Source organism: Anabrus simplex, chromosome X, assembly GCF_040414725.1.
Source record: "Anabrus simplex isolate iqAnaSimp1 chromosome X, ASM4041472v1, whole genome shotgun sequence".
In the NCBI taxonomy this organism is placed as follows: domain Eukaryota; kingdom Metazoa; phylum Arthropoda; class Insecta; order Orthoptera; family Tettigoniidae; genus Anabrus; species Anabrus simplex.
This window is the reverse complement of record NC_090279.1, coordinates 127,166,102-127,186,217: the sequence shown is the minus strand read 5'-3', so window position 1 is coordinate 127,186,217 and position 20,116 is coordinate 127,166,102.

Genomic DNA, 20,116 nt, shown 5'->3' with positions numbered 1-20,116 from the left:
GACGAAATTGCCCGCATGATAGCAGCACAGTGCTCTATTGATTAAAGATGGCGGATGACAGCTGTCAAAAAAGCACGTGGCTTTGTTTCCCAACAAGAGCACATAGAATTTTTCAAATTGCCGCCACCACATTTCAAAGGTATCTAGCTAAAGAGTACAGCACTGTGCTCTGTTGATTAAAGATGGCGAATGACGGCTGTCAAAAAAGCGCGTGAGTTTGTTTCCAAACAAGAGCATGTAGAATTTTTCAATTTGCCGCCACCACATAGAGGGCAGCACGGTGCTCTCTTGATTAAAGATGACTGCTGTCATGTGGAATTGCCTGCCACCACATTTCAAAGGTAACTAGCTAAAGAGTGTAGCACGGCGCTCAAAGATGGCTGCTGACAAAAAGCATTTTTCAAATTATCCGCCACCACATTTCAAAGGTAAGTAGCTAAAGAGGGCAGCACAGCGCTCTGTAGTTTAAAGATGGCGGATGACAGCTGTCAAAAAGCACGTGGCTGTCAAAAAGCACGTGGCTTTGTTTATCTCGAGCTAGTTAGGTTAAGTTGGTACCACCGAGGTTTATTCCCGTCAAGATGGCAGTACTGAGGTTAGCGATGCGTTGTTGTCGATGACAGCTGTCAAAAAGCACGTGGCTTTGTTTACAAATCTGTCAAAAAGCACGTGGCTTTGTTTACAAATCTGTCAAAAAGCACGTGGCTGTCAAAAAACACGTGGCTTTGTTTACCTCGCGCTAGTGAGGTTAAGTTGGCACAACTGAGGTTTAGGCCCGTCAAGATGGCAGTACTGAGGTTAGCGATGCGTTGTTGTCTGTCAAAAAGCACGTGGCTGTCAAAAAACACGTGGGTTTGTTTACCTCATGCTAGTTAGGTTAAGTTGGCACTAGTGAGGTTTAGGCCCGTCAAGATGGCAGCAGTGAGGTTAGCGATGCGTTGTTGTCGATGACAGCTGTCAAAAAGCACGTGGCTTTGTTTACAAATTCAAATCTCCCGCCAAAATTCAAATGTCCCGCCAAAATTCAAATTTCCCGCCAGAATTCAAATCTCCCGCCAAAATTCAAATGTCCCGCCAAAATTCAAATTTCCCGCCAGAATTCAAATTTCCCGCGCCGCGGGCGGCGGAGGAGGCGGCAGAACCACCCAATTATACTACTTTCCTGGAAGATTAGCATATGTTTGAGAACCAATTATTATTACTATTTATCTCAAATAGCGTCAATTGACCTCATTTTATTCCTAGAGACTATCTGTCTCTACATTTGCGATGTAATAATAATCATCATCATCATCATTCCTCCTACCATTGCCATGCTTCATATACAATTCATTTATTTCATATAATACGCCTCGTGTCTCATGTAACAACATCATAATTCACCTTACCTTGTCCTCGCCGTTATTCATCCATCAAATATCCTATTTTATTCTCAAACTTTCTTCGAATTCCCTAAATTATCTCGTTATGTCTTTCAACAACGTTATAACAACATATCCATGATCATATCTTACCTCAGCTTGAATGTACATGCATTATCATAGACCTAATGTCGAACACAATATGGCTTAATACCCATCGCATTTAAATGAACAAACCTCATTTCCTTCACCAAGGCCAACATTACGAACGCAAAAAAGTAACTTATCACTGGGTAATCACTTCCTACATCAATGGATTTATCTCACATTTTAGAAGATTACCTAATAACCTCTGAAACTGTGAGTTCAGCTAACCATTCACGTAACATCACTCTTATAGGACATTTAAAAATAGCACCTTTCCAGTAAAGAATGCAAATATAAATGGCACTTTCCAAATAGCAAATATCTGAAACTACTTACTAGAAGAATGTTTTTCAAGACTTATCTTTTCCTCACGCTCTCGTTTCTGCTGTCACATGTCCAGCTGATTAAGACATGCGGTGTCCGGGTTCACGGCATCACATTAGCCTGTCGGGAACGTTTGGGATTGTCTACACTCGTCTCCGGTTCTCATGGGCTGGACTTGTCGATTGTGATACCATCATCTAGGTAGCCTCTGCCTCTGTACGTCTAGCACATGTCGTAGCCGGTTTCTTTCGTGGTGAACATGGAAAAACAGACCAACATGGTCATTTCGTCATCTGCTGGATAAAAAAGCCTACTATGAGCTACTTGGTAGTCTGTGATTACTGCTTCTTATTATGTGGCTTATTATATTTTAGAGTCTTCCTCTACGTCTATGTGCAACAGTTATTATTATTCTGCGACTTCTTAATATTGAATTCCTTTCGTTGTATACAAGTTCTTGCTGATCTCCCGTGACGTCGTACTAAGGTACTCTGCCAATTAAATTGTGCAACTTTATATTAAGAAACGTTATAACTTCTATTTCACCGATGACTTCTATTGCTTGTGAAGATGTTTGTTATTATTTTCTCCAACTCTATCTATTTTTCTCTTCTCAATCAGTCTTCATCCAAAAGCTCTGTGTGTTGCTCGGCTAGTATATCCAGTGAAAACCGAATTTTTTTCAATATTAAAATGTTAACAATATATCGATGTCGTCTCTTCTCACAGCCTTCTGTAATTTCTTACGTTCTTTTACCTGACGGGAGTATCATTTTCTTATCATTCAAAACAAGTTGACGTTCTACGTCTGGCGTTCGTACGACATAGCTGCCATTTTTGCTCCGGATAAACTTCATTATACACAGTGACATGGCACAATATTAAATTAGCAGTCCTATCAATAATGGAGAAATAATTTAAAAATCTATATTCGAATATTAATATTTTAACTGGTGTGCAGGTCATTATCACGCCTGACCACGTCTGGGCTGATAAAATAATCTGATAAGTGGTGCGAAGAAAGAGAGAGGTTGAGCCGGGAAGTGGTGGATATCAGCCGGTCAGTACCGGTACCGTAACTATATATATCACACTTACAGCACTGATAAGCTGCATTATATAACATCGACTGTGTCTGTGCCATAATTTCGTAGCTAGGGAAATCTCATTCATCGACGATGTGTTAGTGGTTTCCGGATTAGTTCGTAATTCGGACATTCCCGTTGATTGCTTCATAACTCCATCTAGTTCACTACCAGTCATTCACAGTTTGAATTAGCAGTGAGACGGATCATAGTGTTCTTGTACGTTCAGTGTGTGCAGTTGTATATTGATATTCATTGAAGACATTAACGTTGTTACAATATGCCTAATGTAGCTCAGTCAACAAGTTTAAAATTGAAAAGTTACGTATCAGAATATAAAGAAGATGGTTTATCAACTGACAGTAAGATATTATTTTGTAATTTGTGTCTTTGTATACTGACATCTACTCAGAGGTTCCTTGTGCAACTGCATGTTTCAACCAGTTAAGACCAGGCTACCAAACAAGGAGATTCCAAGCAGAGACAGTTGTTTCTGACACAACCAGCAACTTCCAGTGTAACGTTCGAGTTCAACACCGATCTCTGCCATGCTCTCATATCCGCTGACGTACACCTCTTATAATCAGTGCTTCAGGGAATTCCTCGAGAAATATACTAAACGATCCATCCCGGATGAGTGAACGATCAGAAAAACGTACTGTTCAGCCATATACGATGAAACTGTTGGGAAAACAAGGCAAGAGATTAAAGACGGTCCAATTTGGGTTTCCATTGATGAGACAACAGACAAAGAAGGCAGGCTAATTGGCAACGTAACATTGGTTTGTTATGCGAAGATTATTGTAAACGGATTCTCTTACACTGTGATGTTCTAGAAGAGTGCGATAACAAAACCATAGCAAAACTGTTCAATGAGGCTATGGGTATCTTCTGGCCACAGGGCGTTAAGTATAATAAAGTGTTACTTTTTGTTAGCGATGCCGCACCTTACATGATAAAAGCCGAAGACGCATTATCTGTTCTTACCGTATATCCTAAGATGACTCATTTAACATGTGTAGCACATGCCTTGCATCGTGTGGCAGAAGTGGTAAAACGCACCCCAAAGTGGATTTATTGATTTCCTCAATGAAAAACGTTTTTCTCAAAGCCCACAGAAGAGTTCATCTTTTGAAAGATACCTAGAGATTCCATTGCCGCCAAAGCCGATTCTAAGTAGGTGGGTTACGTGGCTGCAAGCGGTTGAATATTATGTTGAATATATAGACTGTATTAAAAATGTTCTGCTTGCCATGGACTCTGAATATGCAGCCTCAATAATTGAAGCCGCGAAAACAGTTGTCTGCGACACATTTGTGATAAATGACTCACGTTACATTCAGCATAATTTTTCATGCGTCACAAAAACACTGCAAAAGGCACCAAAACTCCCATATCTCTCTTTCTGAAAGTTGTGAAATTGTGAATAAAACTGTGGAACAACTAAATTGTGGTGCAGGTAAAGTTACAGATGTAGCAAACATGAAGGTGGCCACTGTACTTTCAAAGAATCCTAGATATGAAGAAATGACAAAGACTGCTGCAATGCTGTGTGGAGATTTAAGTGTAGGATTAACATTGGATTTAACCCCAACATATATCGTGAAGTTGAATTATGCCCCCGTTACCTCTTCCGATGTTGAACGTAGTTTCAGTCAATATAAATCTGTCCTTAGAGATAATAGGAGAAGATTCACTTTCCAGCACTTAAAAGAACATTTTGTAATCCATTGTTTTCGGTAACAGAGAATAAGAGATTGTGTGTTCTTCAAATATATTAAAATGAGAAGTGTAACATAATGTTGCATGTAGATCTACTTTGTTTAGCTTTTTTGAACTTTGATATTAAATAGAAATTAATTTTATGTGTGTAATTTTGAGTCCATATATAATTCCATATGTCAATAAAAATAACTACCACACATATATATATATACATATTTCAATAATTATTAGTACATATACATCCGTTCCCTGTATGTTTACTATACCAAGCAAATTATTCACCGTCATGTCGGAAGGGAGGGTGCAATCAGTAGTTGAGAGGAAGTTGCATGAAAACCAGTGTGGTTACAGAGCACGGAGGGGCTGTCAAGATCCAATTTTCAGTACGCACCAGGTAAATGTAAAATGTTACGATGTGAATAGACAGCTGTGTTTTTGTTTCGTAGATCTAGAGAAAGCATATGACAGGGTACCGAGGGATAAGATGTTCACCATACTGTGAAGAGGGGGAGGGGGATGAAATTAAGGGTAGACTATTAAAATCAATCAAACGCATTCATGATGACAATTGGGCTCCAGTGAGAATTGATGGTAGAACGAATTCTTGGTTCAGGATACTTACAGGGGTTAGACAAGGCTGTAATTTTTCACATGTGTTCTTCGTAGTTTACGTAGATTATCTGCTGAAGGGTAGGTATACATGGGCAAGGAGTTATACAGGCGGGTGGAAATTCAGTAAGCAGTCTGGCCCCTGCTGACGACTTCGTCTTAATGGCAGATTGTGCCGAAAGCCTGCAGTCTAGTATCTTGGAACTTGAAAATAAGTTTAATGAGTATGGAATGACAATTAGCCTCTCCAAGACTAAATTGATGTCGGTAGGTATGAAAGTCAACAGAGTTGAATGTCAGATTGGTGATACAAACATGGAACAGGTAGGTAGATAATTTTAAGTATTTTTGTTGTGTGTTCCCCCAGGATGGTAATATAGTAAGTGATATTGAATCAAGGTGTAGTAAAGCAAATGCAGTGAGCTGGCAGTTGCGATCAACAATGTTCTGTAAGGAGGAAGTCAGCTAAAATACGATACTGTATTTACATCGGTGTGTTTCCAGACCATCTTTGCTTTGTGGGAACGAAAGCTGGGTGGACTCAGGATATATTATTCATAAGTTAGAAGTAACGGACATGAAAGTAGCGAGAATTATTGCTTTTACAAACAGGTGGGAACAATGGCAGGAGAGTACTCGGAACAAGCAGATGACGGCTAAGTTATGAATGAACTCGATGGATGAAGCTGTACTCGCAAACTGTCTTCGGTGGTGGGGACATGTGCGACGAATGGAGGAGGATAGGTTGCCTAGAGGAGAATATTAGTCTCTATTATGGAGGGTAAGAGAAGTAGAGGGAGACCAAGATGACAATGGTTTGATTCAGTTCCTAACGATTTAAAGATAAGAGGTATAGAGCTAAAATAGGCCACGGCACTAGTTGCAAATGGAGGATTGTTCGACGTGCCGTTTTGGTAAATTCACAGAGGCTTGCAGACTGAACGCTGAAAGGCATAACGGGCTATAATGATAATGCATGTATATATGTATAACAAACCTTACGTTTTTTCCCGTTAGTGTACGAAGAATTGGTTCGTAAAGTTCAGTCAGTTGATCCCTCCTTCCATGGCTGTCCACATACGTTAAGACTTACGGATCTGCTTTCGTATTCTTTCTTTCACCCGGAGAGGTTCCTTCTCTCTTTTATATCCTTTTTGAGCCAGACATAGCGGGACATTGCACCCAGTGCTGCCAGTGCCCTTTTCAGTAAGAGTCGCATACTACAATTGTAGACATTAGGGATAAGTTCAACTACAACTCTCCGCACAATTGTGTATTTTGGTATACATGAGCGTTACAGTGTGATTTATTACAAGTATTGGAACTGAGTGATATAACAAGCCCATTCATATTTCAAGTAGAAGAAGAAGTGTCGCATGCTGTGTAGTTGCGTTGCCTACGCTATAATAGAAGGCCTGGACAAGCCGACACATTTCTGGGCGAACAAATTAGTTCAGGCAATTGCCGCTTGGATCGCGTTTATGTTCTGATTTTCTGTCTATATCCTTATATTGAAGATTCATACAATAACTTGAAATAATATATTTTAATATCATTATGCCCGGTGTGAATCAGATATAAATATATAAAACAACTTAGAACACACTACACTTCATATATTTCTTTCATTTAGCACTTGATTATCATACAAGAATAAAGAATAGGGAAATAGGCCTAAATAGAAGTACTCACACGATTTTTCCCTAATTTCAACACTTTTCTGCTCAGAGGCTTTCTGTTGAATTTGTTTAATAAATCACAGTCTTTAGTCACTTTCTTTGCATTAGTATCAAGAACAGACCTGAAAAATGTTGTAAGTATAACGTATGTGATGTGTGCTTGATCGCAGTCGTGGCACTGAAACGTCTCTTTAAACTTTGGAGCGGTACGGAATTTCAGCTTTTGGACAAGGTTACATTTTCCGAGATATCCTAACGCCCGCGTTGTAACTATTAATATTTTTAAGAAGAAGACGAATTTGCGTCGGCACTTTGTCGGGGAGCAGAATTCACCTCACTGTACTTACACTGTAATCTAATTCGACAAAGTGCAAGCTACACATTCTGGAGTTATCATTAGGAGCCCAAGAAAATCCTTTTCTGCTGCCCTGTCGAGAAATAGCACGCCTCCATTTGTCCCCTAAACTCGGATCTTTAGGAAAAAGGTGAAAATTTATATTTGTGTATATATTTTTTGCTGTGTCAGATGTGCAATTAGGCACGCAACAATAAACCACCTTAACCTACAGAATGGAAAGAGAAACTTGACGGCAATTGGACCCAGGGGCTCTGAAATTTGGAGCGTGGGTTGGCGACCACGTGGCACTTAGCTGAGTCCTGGCATTTCTTCCACTTACTTGTGCCAGGCTCCTAACTTTCATGTATCCTATCCGATCTTCCTTGGTCAACTCTGGTTCTTTGCCGACCCCGACGCTATTAGGTTTCCGACGGTTAGGGAGTCTTTCATTTTCACGCCCTTTGTGGCCCTTGTCTTCCGTTGGCCTTTACTTTCATTTTTCGAAGTGTCTGGTCCCTACCAGTTTCTCTCTCTTCTTCTTCTGGAAATGTATGGACTCTTTTTGTGTCGCCCAGTCACAAACACATAATTTTTAAACAATATACACATTAAAACACAGTCTACTTGGTCTGAAAACATTGAAGTATCGATATTCACTCATCAGTTTCTCTCTCTGATTAGTGTTATATAGAGGATGGTTGCCTAGTTGTACTTCCTCTTAAAACAATAACCACCACCACCACCTTGACGGTAATTTGGAAGCACATAACTAAACAAATGTTAAGTGCATCTCAACAACCATCCATATATTGCAAATCGTGAGAGCAAATAAATTAAAAAGTACAAAACTCTTCATATTTCATGTTAGATAAGGCCCTTATAAAACGAAGTTTAATATGTTATTTCTTCTCATAAAACATGTTGCAGTGACATACGTAATCATAGAATTCGCGTCAACAACAGAACATAAACGCGAACCTAGCGGTGGGAAAGAGAAAAACTATTACCTCGCTTTTAATGCAAGAAATTGGCTTTCTGTCCAGGCCTCCTAGTATCTATGCTGAAATTCAAGTCAAGAGCTTAGGAAAAGTATCCTTCCGCATGTGAGCACGTCCCCTGTTCCCTCTTCCCGTCTCGTCCCGTTCTCCATCTCCGCCTAGGCCAGGTTATCATTAACGTCCATCTGACAAGTACAGTACTTCATTCTGAAATAGTGAAGCATCAAACGAAATCACTTCCTTTCACATAGCTGTCCTTTGATTACGTCGCATACCTATTTATTCCTTTATTGACCATGTAAAATCTACAGATTACTGACGAATACCGAGGCAAGAGAAGCAAGGTTTATTTTTATTTCATAATGAAATTTGTGTGAGGCACATGGGGACTTACAACATAAGTATACGATTCCGCTCTCGTGCAACGACTGTCAGTGTCAATTTCTCACAGTTAAAAAAACTGAAAAACCCACCCGTTAGTGGGATTGCAAAATACAGTGCTTCCAGGAATGTTGTAAATATTGTAGTCTCGTCATTCGGAAGGTAAAAACGAACTCATGTTCCTCGCATGACAACATTTCTGCAGGTAAAGGGTGGTTACGAATATAAAGTACATATTATTATTATTATTATTATCATTATTATCATCATCATCATCATCATCGTCGAATTCGCCAAGGATCCTATTCCCATTCCGTGTTAAGGCCCTTCCTGTTTTATTTACGGCGAGTGCTGAGCTGACACATCGATCTTTCGCTGGAGACTTGGATTTTCCGTGGAGTTTAAATTCCAAGCGAGCGGCGTAAACACTGTACAAAAAAAACGCCGATCAGCTGCGCGGTCTTTTTCACGTCTTCCACAGTCCACAGTGGATTCTAATCTCGTAGGCTACTGTAAACGTTTAAAACAATTTGATTTAGATTTTCTACTTTATTTTTCTCCACTTTTGTTAGCTTTAAAGTATTTCACAGGGGACTCAAGCGCTACAGCATCACACACGCCTTGCTCGCAGCTGGCAGCCATTATGAATACTGAACAGTAGTAGTATAATGCAGGGATTCTGGCGCCTCCGCCGCATCCTCCGCCCGCCTCCTCCTCCGCCGCCGCCTCCGCGGCGCCGCCCGCGGGAAATTTGAATTTTGGCGGGAAATTTGAATTTTGGCGCGAGATTTGTATTTGTAAACAAAGCCACGTGCTTTTTGACAGCTGTCATCGACAACAACGCAACGCTAACCTCACTGCTGCCATCTTGACGGGCCTAAACCTCACTAGTGCCAACTTAACCTAACTAGCGTGAGGTAAACAAAGCCACGTGTTTTTTGACAGCCACGTGCTTTTTGAGAGACAACAACGCATCGCTAACCTCAGTACTGCCATCTTGACGGGCCTAACCTTAGTGGTACCAACTTAACCTCACTAGCATGAGGTAAACAAAGCCACGTGCTTTTTGACAGCCACGTGCTTTTCGACAGATTTGTAAACAAAGCCACGTGCTTTTTGACAGACAACAACGCATCGCTAACCTCAGTACTGCCATCTTGACGGGCCTAAACCGCAGTAGTACCAACTTAACCTAACTAGCGCGAGATAAACAAAGCCACGTGCTTTTTGACAGCCACATGCTTTTTTGACAGCTGTCATCCGCCATCTTTAAACTACAGAGCACCGTGCTGCCCTCTTTCGTCACCTGTCATCGGCAGTGCTGCCATCTTGACGGGCCTAAACCTTAGTGCTACCAACTTAACCTCACTAGCTCGAGATAAACAAATCCACGTGCTTTATGACAGCCACATGCTTTTTTGATAGCTGTCATCCGCCATCTTTAATCTATAGAGCACAGTGCTGCCCTCTTTAGCTACTTACCTTTGAAATGTGGTGGCGGATAATTTGAAAAATGCTTTTCGACAAGCAGCCATCTTTAATCCAGAGAGAACAGTGCTGCCCCGGTGACGGCAAATTCCACGTGCTCTTGTTTGAAAACAAACTCACGTGCTTTTTTGACAGCTGTCATCTGCCATCTTTAATCTATAGAGCACAGTGCTGCCCTCTTTAGTTTGAAATGTGGTGGTGGTAAATTCCACGTGCTCTTGTTTGGAAACAAAGCCATGTGCAGCTGTCATCCGCCATCTTTAATCAACAGAGCACTGTGCTACTATCATGCGGGCAATTTCATCACCTGTCATCCGCCATCTTTAATCCACAGAACACCATGCTGCCCTCTTTGTGGCTACTACCTTAAGCACGTAGTAGCGGGCAATTTGAAAAGTTCTGTTAGCTATCATCCGCCATCTTTAATCAAGAGAGCACCGTGCTGCCATCTTTAGCTAGATACCTTTGAAATGTGGTGGCGGCAAATTGAAAAATTCCACGTGCTCTTGTTTGGAAACAAACTCACGTGCTTTTTCGACAGCTACCATCCGCCATCTTTAATCAACAGAGCATAGTGCTGCCCTCTTTAGTTTGAAATGTGGTGGCGGCAAATTCCACATGCTCTTGTTTGGTAAACATAGCTACGTGCTTTTTTGACAGCTGTCATCCGCCATCTTTAATCCAGAGAGCACCGTGCTGCCCTCTTTATCGTAGTAGATGTAAATTCGTCACCTGTCATACGCAGTGCTGCTATCTTTAGCTAGATACCTTTGAAATGTGGTGGTGGATAATTTAAAAAGAAAAATTCTTCAGCAGTCCTCTCTCGACGCCAATTGCATAAGATGGCGGCTATACATGACTCCTTAAGTGTGCTTACGCAAGATGGCTGCTATACACAGGTTCTTATGAGACTCCCTTGGGATGCTTGCGCAAGATGGCGGTTATACAAGGCTCCTTATGAGACGCCCTAGTGATGCTTGCGCAAGATGGCGGTTGCTCTTATGAGGCGGCTTAAGGGTCCTTGCACAAGATGGCTAGAGACGCCCTAAGGATGCTTGCGCAAGATGGCGGACACAAGATGGCGGCTATACACGTCTCCTTATGAGACGCCTTAAGGGTGCTTGCGCAAGATGGCTGCTGCTCTTAGCTTAGAGGCTAACACGTCGTGCTAGTTCGATTCATTAAATTTGGGGCTTAAATGCAAAATGTTAAATATCTCGAAAGCGATGCATCGTAGAGCAAAACGGACAAAAAATTTTCTGCCCAGTACCTCGGTTCGCAGTACGAGGAACAAGAAAAACATAGTCTAATGATGAGATCAACGGTTCGGTTCCTACATAGGCCCTTTGGCATTCACTCTGTTTTAGCTTGTATTGAAGTAAGTCTTCGTAACATGATCAGGTCTAGCTATGGTAGAGAGTATAACGTGCCGTGCAGGTTCGATTCATTAAATTTGGGGCTTAAATGCAAAATGTTAAATATCTCGAAAACGGATAAAATTTTTCTACCTGATACCTAGGTTTGCAGTATCAGGAACATGAAAAAAACATAGTCTAATGATGAGATTGACGGTTCGATCCTTATTTAGGCCCTTTGGCATTGGCAGCTATCTAATTCTACAAGATGGTGACTATACATAGCTTCTTATGAGACAGCTTAAGAGCGCTTGCACAAGATGGCTGCTGCTCTTATGAGACGCCCTAGGGGTGCTTGCGGGAGGTAGCAGCGACAAGACGGTGACTATACACAGCTGCTTATGATACGGCCTAGAGGTGCTCACACAAGATGGTGGCTGCTCTGATGAAGAAAGTTAGCTTTGCATCGTGCAGGTATCTTTACAGCACCAAACCTCATACCTTTGAAATGTGGTGGCAGGTAATTTGAAAAATTCGACGTGCTTTTTCTTCACAGCAGCTATCTTTAAACAATAGCGGCTATACATAAGCTGTTAAGGCCTCCTCTTATGTCAAGGCATAGCTCTATCGAACAAGTTTAAACCTGCATCGGGATAGCTAGAGTAAGCATGTGCTGCAGTGATGACGTCATTATGCATGTTTAGACTTGCAAATCACTAAAGAAACATAACAAGACTAGAATCGAACACCGCACTCTATACCGTTAACTTTATCATGTGATCGGAACATTGATTGAAGTGTTTAGAACACTAAATAAGTGATCAAGACTATAATAGAACACTGTACTCGATACAACATGTGTTTAGAACATGTCAGGGGATACCTTTGTTCTAAGAAGATTAGATTACCGCACATTCCTTGGCTAAAGGGCTAATGGGCTAAAGGGCTAATGGGCTAAAGGGCTAAAGGGCTAAAGGGCTAAAGGGCTAATGGGCTAAAGGGCTAGGGCGCCTCTCCTCTCTTTATCCGGGCTTGAGACCGGCTCTACAACTAGAGGCGGAGTTAACACCCTAAGGAAGGGAGAATGTTGGGAAATAATCTATACGAATATAGCTACTCGATCGACTATATACTACAGATGGATGACTTAGGTGAGGGTAAGCTCTTACTCAATAATACCTACACGACGTAATTCATACTCTATTTCAAAAATATCTTCTTTGTACTGTGTGTAACCAGCATCATAATAGGCTCTTAGCAGTTGTAAACGTTTTACGAGTACGTTGGGGTCTTTACAGTAGCTTATATCTACATAGGGTAACAGAGGCTTGTTGTGAACTTTGAGTCTATATGCAGACAGTTGATGTGCAGGGACTTGTTTTGATGTAATACGTGCTTCAGCAGTAGCGTTTCTAGGTACAAACATAACTTGTTTCGATAGCGATGAAGCGTTGAAATTTCCTTCTTCTTTACCTTGCATCTCTTCTTGAGATGTTTGCACTTCGACAGAACGTGTAGTAGGCTTAGGAAATGAAGTAAAATCATCAAGCTGTAATGGCAATGAATTTTTTTCTTCTACTTTCCCTTTACTACTGTTTTGATCAACATCATTATACTTATTATCATAATCATGATCTTGCCTCTCTTTATCTTGAAGTTTGTGCTCAGTAACAGAACTTGCAGCAGGCCTAGACAGCAAGGGAGAATTAAAAATCTCTCGCAGAGGTGTACTTTCTAAACATAAATCAGTGTTCGCTGGAATATGGTTGAGCTCTTTGTATTTTGTTCCCGATGAAGCTACATTACACGCGGCTTCATGACGTTGAGCGTTGTATGCGTTCTTGAACTCTCTTCTACAATGTTTGCATTGAAAAATCGTCCTACATGATATCTCATGACGTCTCCTGTGATAGCTCCGGGAAAATGCTTTTCCACACTCTTCGCAAATATACCTAGAAATAGGTTTTTCCATGACGGACTTTTATCTTCTGCTAACAGATTCTTCTTTAAATCTACTCGACATTTGTTACTCTCTACTTCGATGATGCGAACAGCTTAGCGATTAATAGTAAACTAACACAAAAGCGTATAACCAAGGTAGCAACAGTAAGGTTTAAGCCCATCAAGATGGCAAGAGTGAGGTTAGCGACGTTCTGCTGTTGGATTTTAAATTCCGCGCTGTAACATGCATAAGGTGGCAGCCTTGAGGTTTACTGCCGTAAAGATGGCAGCAGTGAGGTTAGCGACGCTCTATTGTCCTTCAAAGTGAGGTTAGGGTTCGTCAAGAAGACAGCTGTCAAAAAGGCACGTGGCTATGTTTACCAAACAAGAGCACGTGGTCGTAACGCCACGGTCACGTAGTATGCTGCTTCAGCATGCAATGTTCAATGTCTACACCTACGTAGTAAACACTCTGCTATGTTCACAAAATTTTTACTCACAACTATTTTTTATGCTTTAAGTTCGTGCACATAGGTTATGTTAAGATAGCAGCACACGTAAAAGCGATGGTCACGTGCTCTAATAGAAGATGCATGCATTATCAAAAGGTGATACGTACACGCATTTGAACCTTGCTATTCTTACTGCTACTATGTTCGCAAGATTTTCAAAGATCGCTATTCTTTGTGCTTTAAGTTCGTTCGCATAGGTCATGCTAAAGTAGTAGAGCAAACACATGCGAACGTTGTACATTCTAGCGGAATGTGTTTAGTACGATAGTTGATGCATGCAAAATCGATAGGTGTTGTGTACATGCTTTGAAACTTAACTATTTTTCGTGCTTTAAATCCGTGCACATAGGTTATGCTAAGATAGCAGCACACTCTAGCGGGAGAAGTTTAGTACTCTAGTTGATGCATGTATAATCGATAGGCAATGCGTACACGCTTTTAAAACATTGCTATTCTTACTGCTTCTGCTGCTGCTATGTTCACAAGATTTTTATACATCAGTATTCTTTATGCTTTAAGTTCATGCGTATAAGTTATACTAAGTTAGCAGCATACTTATAAGGTTGTTGCACGCTCTAGTGGAAAAGTTTAGTAAGAAAGACGATGCATGCAAAATCGATAGGTGATGTGTACACGCTTTTAACTTGGGTATTTTTTGTGCTTTAACTTCGTGCACATAGGTTATGTTAAGATTGCAGCACACACAAGCGACGATCGCACGCTGTTGTGGCAGAAGTTTAGTACAAGAGTTAATGCGTGCAAAATTGACTGGTGTTGTGTACACGCTATTCTTTGTGCTTTAAGTCCACGCACATAGGTAGCAGCACACAATTGCGAACGTTGTACACTCTAGCGGTAGAAGTTTAGTACGACAGTCGATGCATGCAAAATTGATAGGTGATGTGTACACGCTTTAGAGCATAGCTATTCTTTGTGCTTTAACTTTATACACATACGTTAGCAATACACATATGCGATCGTTGTACACTCTGGCGGTAAAAAATAGTCGATGCATGCAAAATCAATAGGTGATGTGTACACGCTGTTAAACATCGTTATTTTTGTGCTTTAAGTTCGTGCGTATAGGCTATGCTAAGATAGGAGTACAATCTAGCGGAAGAAGTTCAGGGTGATCTGTACACGCTTTGAAACATGATTATTCTTTGTACTTTAAGCTCATGCACATAGGTTATGCTAAGATAGCAGCACAATCTAGAGGAAGAAGTTTAGTACGAGAGTCGATGCTTGCAAAATCGATAAGTAATATGTACACGCTTTGAAACATGGCTATTCTTTGTACTTTAAGTTCATGGGTATAGGTTATGCTAAGACAGCAGCGCAATCTAGCGCAAGAAGTTTAGTACGAGGCTCGATGAATGCGAAATCGATAGGCGTTGTGTACACGCTTTGAAACATGACTATTCTTTGTACTTTAAGTTCATGCTAAGATACCAGCACAATCTACCTGAAGAAGTTCAGTACGAGATTCGATACATTCAAAATCGATAGTTGATGCGTACACGCTTTGAAACATGACTATTCATTGTACTGTAAGGTCATGCGTATAGGTTAGGCTAAGATAGCAGCACGATCTAGCGGAAGAAGTTTAGTACGAGAGTCGATGCATATAATATCGATAGGTGATGTCTACACGCTTTAAAACATGGCTATTCATACTGCTGCTCTGTTCCTAAGATTTTTAAACATAGCTAATCCTAATGCTGCTCTTAACGACGTAGAGCTAAGGATTGATGAAGTGACCGTGACGTCACGACCACGTGCTCTTGTTTGGTAAACATAGCCACGTGCTTTTTTGACAGCTGTCTTCTTGACGAACCCTAACCTCACTTTGAAGGACAATAGAGCGTCGCTAACCTCACTGCTGCCATCTTTACGGCAGTAAACCTCAAGGCTGCCACCTTATGCATGTTACAGCGCGGAATTTAAAATCCAACAGCAGAACGTCGCTAACCTCACTCTTGCCATCTTGATGGGCTTAAACCTTACTGTTGCTACCTTGGTTATACGCTTTTGTGTTAGTTTACTATTAATCGCTAAGCTGTTCGCATCATCGAAGTAGAGAGTAACAAATGTCGAGTAGATTTAAAGAAGAATCTGTTAGCAGAAGATAAAAGTCCGTCATGGAAAAACCTATTTCTAGGTATATTTGCGAAGAGTGTGGAAAAGCATTTTCCCGAAGCTATCACAGGAGACGTCATGAGATATCATGTAGGACGATTTTTCAATGCAAACATTGTAGAAGAGAGTTCAAGAACGCATACAACGCTCAACGTCATGAAGCCGCGTGTAATGTAGCTTCATCGGGAACAAAATACAAAGAGCTCAACCATATTCCAGCGAACACTGATTTATGTTTAAAAAGTACACCTCTGCGAGAGATTTTTAATTCTCCCTTGCTGTCTAGGCCTGCTGCAAGTTCTGTTACTGAGCACAAACTTCAAGATAAAGAGAGGCAAGATCATGATTATGATAATAAGTATAATGATGTTGATCAAAACAGTAGTAAAGGGAAAGTAGAAGAAGAAAATTCATTGCCATTACAGCTTGATGATTTTACTTCATTTCCTAAGCCTACTACACGTTCTGTCGAAGTGCAAACATCTCAAGAAGAGATGCAAGGTAAAGAAGAAGGAAATTTCAACGCTTCATCGCTATCGAAACAAGTTATGTTTGTACCTAGAAACGCTACTGCTGAAGCACGTATTACATCAAAACAAGTCCCTGCACATCAACTGTCTGCATATAGACTCAAAGTTCACAACAAGCCTCTGTTACCCTATGTAGATATAAGCTACTGTAAAGACACCAACGTACTCGTAAAACGTTTACAACTGCTAAGAGCCTATTATGATGCTGGTTACACACAGTACAAAGAAGATATTTTTGAAATAGAGTATGAATTACGTCGTGTAGGTATTATTGAGTAAGAGCTTACCCTCACCTAAGTCATCCATCTGTAGTATATAGTCGATCGAGTAGCTATATTCGTATAGATTATTTCCCAACATTCTCCCTTCCTTAGGGTGTTAACTCCGCCTCTAGTTGTAGAGCCGGTCTCAAGCCCGGATAAAGAGAGGAGAGGCGCCCTAGCCCTTTAGCCCATTAGCCCTTTAGCCCTTTAGCCCTTTAGCCCTTTAGCCCATTAGCCCTTTAGCCCATTAGCCCTTTAGCCAAGGAATGTGCGGTAATCTAATCTTCTTAGAACAAAGGTATCCCCTGACATGTTCTAAACACATGTTGTATCGAGTACAGTGTTCTGTTATAGTCTTGATCACTTATTTAGTGTTCTAAACACTTCAATGAATGTTCCGATCACATGATAAAGTTAACGGTATAGAGTGCGGTGTTCGATTCTAGTCTTGTTATGTTTCTTTAGTGATTTGCAAGTCTAAACATGCATAATGACGTCATCACTGCAGCACATGCTTACTCTAGCTATCCCGATGCAGGTTTAAACTTGTTCGATAGAGCTATGCCTTAACATAAGAGGAGGCCTTAACAGCTTATGTATAGCCGCTATTGTTTAAAGATAGCTGCTGTGAAGAAAAAGCACGTCGAATTTTTCAAATTACCTGCCACCACATTTCAAAGGTATGAGGTTTAGTGCTGTAAAGATACCTGCACGATGCAAAGCTAACTTTCTTCACCAGAGCAGCCACCATCTTGTGTGAGCACCTCTAGGCCGTATCATAAGCAGCTGTGTATAGTCACCGTCTTGTCGCTGCTACCTCCCGCAAGCACCCCTAGGGCGTCTCATAAGAGCAGCAGCCATCTTGTGCAAGCGCTCTTAAGCTGTCTCATAAGAAGCTATGTATAGTCACCATCTTGTAGAATTAGATAGCTGCCAATGCCAAAGGGCCTAAGTAAGGATCGAACCGTCGATCTCATCATTAGACTATGTTTTTTTCATGTTCCTGATACTGCAAACCTAGGTATCAGGTAGAAAAATTTTATCCGTTTTCGAGATATTTAACATTTTGCATTTAAGCCCCAAATTTAATGAATCGAACCTGCACGGCACGTTATACTCTCTACCATAGCTAGACCTGATCATGTTACGAAGACTTACTTCAATACAAGCTAAAACAGAGTGAATGCCAAAGGGCCTAAGTAGGAACCGAACCGTTGATCTCATCATTAGACTATGTTTTTCTTGTTCCTCGTACTGCGAACCGAGGTACTGGGCAGAAATTTTTTTGTCCGTTTTGCTCTACGATGCATCGCTTTCGAGATATTTAACATTTTGCATTTAAGCCCCAAATTTAATGAATCGAACTAGCACGACGTGTTAGCCTCTAAGCTAAGAGCAGCAGCCATCTTGCGCAAGCACCCTTAAGGCGTCTCATAAGGAGACGTGTATAGCCGCCATCTTGTGTCCGCCATCTTGCGCAAGCATCCTTAGGGCGTCTCTAGCCATCTTGTGCAAGGACCCTTAAGCCGCCTCATAAGAGCAACCGCCATCTTGCGCAAGCATCACTAGGGCGTCTCATAAGGAGCCTTGTATAACCGCCATCTTGCGCAAGCATCCCAAGGGCGTCTCATAAGAACCTGTGTATAGCAGCCATCTTGCGTAAGCACACTTAAGGAGTCATGTATAGCCGCCATCTTATGCAATTGGCGTCGAGAGAGGACTGCTGAAGAATTTTTCTTTTTAAATTATCCACCACCACATTTCAAAGGTATCTAGCTAAAGATAGCAGCACTGCGTATGACAGGTGACGAATTTACATCTACTACGATAAAGAGGGCAGCACGGTGCTCTCTGGATTAAAGATGGCGGATGACAGCTGTCAAAAAAGCACGTAGCTATGTTTACCAAACAAGAGCATGTGGAATTTGCCGCCACCACATTTCAAACTAAAGAGGGCAGCACTATGCTCTGTTGATTAAAGATGGCGGATGGTAGCTGTCGAAAAAGCACGTGAGTTTGTTTCCAAACAAGAGCACGTGGAATTTTTCAATTTGCCGCCACCACATTTCAAAGGTATCTAGCTAAAGATGGCAGCACGGTGCTCTCTTGATTAAAGATGGCGGATGATAGCTAACAGAACTTTTCAAATTGCCCGCTACTACGTGCTTAAGGTAGTAGCCACAAAGAGGGCAGCATGGTGTTCTGTGGATTAAAGATGGCGGATGACAGGTGATGAAATTGCCCGCATGATAGTAGCACAGTGCTCTGTTGATTAAAGATGGCGGATGACAGCTGCACATGGCTTTGTTTCCAAACAAGAGCACGTGGAATTTACCACCACCACATTTCAAACTAAAGAGGGCAGCACTGTGCTCTATAGATTAAAGATGGCAGATGACAGCTGTCAAAAAAGCACGTGAGTTTGTTTTCAAACAAGAGCACGTGGAATTTGCCGTCACCGGGGCAGCACTGTTCTCTCTGGATTAAAGATGGCTGCTTGTCGAAAAGCATTTTTCAAATTATCCGCCACCACATTTCAAAGGTAAGTAGCTAAAGAGGGCAGCACTGTGCTCTATAGATTAAAGATGGCGGATGACAGCTATCAAAAAAGCACGTGGCTGTCAAAAAGCACGTGGATTTGTTTATCTCGAGCTAGTGAGGTTAAGTTGGTAGCACTAAGGTTTAGGCCCGTCAAGATGGCAGCACTGCCGATGACAGGTGACGAAAGAGGGCAGCACGGTGCTCTGTAGTTTAAAGATGGCGGATGACAGCTGTCAAAAAAGCATGTGGCTGTCAAAAAGCACGTGGCTTTGTTTATCTCGCGCTAGTTAGGTTAAGTTGGTACTACTGCGGTTTAGGCCCGTCAAGATGGCAGTACTGAGGTTAGCGATGCGTTGTTGTCTGTCAAAAAGCACGTGGCTTTGTTTACAAATCTGTCGAAAAGCACGTGGCTGTCAAAAAGCACGTGGCTTTGTTTACCTCATGCTAGTGAGGTTAAGTTGGTACCACTAAGGTTAGGCCCGTCAAGATGGCAGTACTGAGGTTAGCGATGCGTTGTTGACTCTCAAAAAGCACGTGGCTGTCAAAAAACACGTGGCTTTGTTTACCTCACGCTAGATAGGTTAAGTTGGCACTAGTGAGGTTTAGGCCCGTCAAGATGGCAGCAGTGAGGTTAGCGTTGCGTTGTTGTCGATGACAGCTGTCAAAAAGCACGTGGCTTTGTTTACAAATACAAATCTCGC